Here is a 2,439-nt window from a genome sequence, read left to right as displayed (position 1 = left end):
AGACAGAAGTGAAACCAGAGCAAAGAAATCAGCCAAGAACAACATGCTGTGCTATAAAACAATGAACATCTTTTTTTCTTTTAAATGAGAAAAAGAAAATAATCAAAGCTGATTTTATTAAAGACCCAGTGACATTAAAATGTGAGTTTTGTGACTTTAGTTGAACTAAACACTTTCTTCTGAGAAAATGGCCAACGATATTCATGATCCGATCAGCTTAACTTCCTGTTTCAAAAGGAAGTACATCAACATAAAGCACAGAAAACTGCAAATTTTTCGCTCATTATGTGATTTTGCTAATAAAATTAAATATATTTCTAATGTGAATGTAACAGAGACTCACCGTGAATCATGAGCAGAAAGATCAGAGGAAGACGAGGAGCCATTCTGACCCACATCAGCGTCAAATATATCTATAATACAGCATTAATCAGCACTTATACACTCATCAACAGTACATGCACATCAGCCTAAACAGCTCTTAGTGTTAGTAAGATATATTCTCATCTGAAGATTATTAATGCACAGCATCAGTGTGTGTAAATGAACTGAACATTGAGATGAACAGAAGATATTTCTCATGTCAGGAATCATGTGTTTTATGAGCTTCATCTATAGAAATAATCATCAGTTTTCATTAAAGTACGAGTGTGTTTGTCTTACCATGTTGAAGCTCATCAGATCAGCAGCAGCTAAATGACTGACTCTTTTAACACATGCACTTTAGCTTCACTGGCTTTGTGTGGTTAACACTGTTTTAATGCCCAGCAGCGGAAATAGCTGAAGGTCCCTCCATCAACAGGAACACATCACTGAACTCAAACTAACTAAACATCACAAGAAAATAGCCATTTAAGTTAATTTGAGCACATTTACAAAAGGTGTTTAGAGAAAAGGACTGTAACCAGACTTTAGCTTTAATATAAGCTAGAGTTTTTGTCCATTACATTTATATTCTCTTAAAGCGAATCGCCAATTAAACAACTCAAAGCCATCCTAAGTAAAAAGCCATATTTACAATAAAATAATGTTAATTCTTTTTCACATTCTACTCATTTAAATCTCTTTTGGATACTTATTTGGTTAAACATTTATTTTTATTTTACTTTTCTTTTATTTGCTGAAGCCCAGATGAGTTTGTATTACTTCATGAATATCCGAGGAGGCTGACAGCATAAACTCCTCCCTTTACGAAACTGACCAATCAGAACTGATATTCAAATGACGTAACGTCCTTTACGCCTGAAGCAGAAAACACAAGTAAACACATTCAACTGATAATGAGGTAAGAAGACAAAGCAAACAGAGACTGAAGAACGCAGAGGAGATGCTGAATAGATGCGTTCAGAATTATAATACTAACACATGAAGGACTTTAAACACAGTACAGTATAAACACCATACACATGAAGATGAGTAATAGTGATTTACAGCTGATGTACATCAGTGTTGATGTCAGGAGCAGAGATGCTGACCTCTGGTGCTAGTTTGAGGATTTGAGGGAAACACAAAGACAGAATAACAGAAACTGATCATATTGAGCACTTTGACACCATAAAATAATACATTGTCCATTGTGAGGTGCAAAATTATGACTTTGTTCAGTATATCAGGGTAAAATTATCAATTAAAACAGGAATATGCTGTAAAATAAGAAAACAGTGAGCTTGTATAATTTTAACATTATATATTTACACGACAAGCTTTTAATGTTCATTTTATTCCACTGTTACATCAAGTATTTAAGCAAGAAAATGAAACCCACAGAGCTCAGGATCGGTTCCTTTGTGCTCCGCCTCTCACTGCAGCATCTTCCTGTTGATCTGAAGAAACAACAAGAAGAAGAACGACTGACTGAAGTTCATCAACAACATTATAAACCTTCCACACGCTTCATAAAGCAATCTAACTAGAACTGAAGAGAGTTGTATTGATTATATGGAGAGGAGCTGCAGTTCAGACACTTACTGATGGATTCTCATGTTTAGGATCAAGAGTCTTCAGGAGGTCTGGGACGAACGGTCTGTGTGGAAGACAGCGAGAGATCGGTCATGTGATCATCTGTGATGATGATCTGACTTTGACGTCTCACTTACTGTGAGTGTGTCGTACAGGTCAGAGGTCGTGGACTTGAGCTCAAGAGCTGTATATGTGTCTTCACTGGGATCAGACATCTACAGCGACAGAGAAAGAAAATAGGAGCACATAATATAAGCAAGAATGTATAGCACAATATTAAATTTAGGCTTTTTTGGGTGGAAAATGGACTTGTCAGACTGATTCAAACCAATTAATCTTGAGCTCATCGGGCTTTTAGTGATTCATTAAAACAACAGACTCATACGAGTTGTAGCGTCTGGACCAATCAGACACACCATTTTTCATTTGATTCAACAATCAATTATTCATTAGATTAACAAACGTTCACAGACCCCTCAC

The 2,439-nt window shown here is 36.0% G+C and overlaps 1 long non-coding RNA gene across 1 annotated transcript; it reads right to left on the bottom strand.

The window, feature by feature from the left end:
* Positions 1-1,779: 1,779 nt before the first annotated feature.
* On the bottom strand, positions 1,780-2,179 carry LOC107576279 (uncharacterized). Its single transcript, XR_001608025.1, has 3 exons — positions 2,097-2,179; positions 1,969-2,023; positions 1,780-1,823 (listed from the first exon to the last, which is right to left on the bottom strand). It is a non-coding gene; the product is annotated as an uncharacterized lncRNA (long non-coding RNA).
* Between the last annotated feature and the right edge of the window lie 260 nt (positions 2,180-2,439).

The sequence above is a fragment of the Sinocyclocheilus grahami genome, unplaced genomic scaffold (assembly GCF_001515645.1).
Source record: "Sinocyclocheilus grahami isolate Dianchi unplaced genomic scaffold, SAMN03320097.WGS_v1.1 scaffold3427.1, whole genome shotgun sequence".
NCBI lineage: Eukaryota > Metazoa > Chordata > Actinopteri > Cypriniformes > Cyprinidae > Sinocyclocheilus > Sinocyclocheilus grahami.
This window is presented reverse-complemented; position numbering and strand designations above follow the sequence as displayed.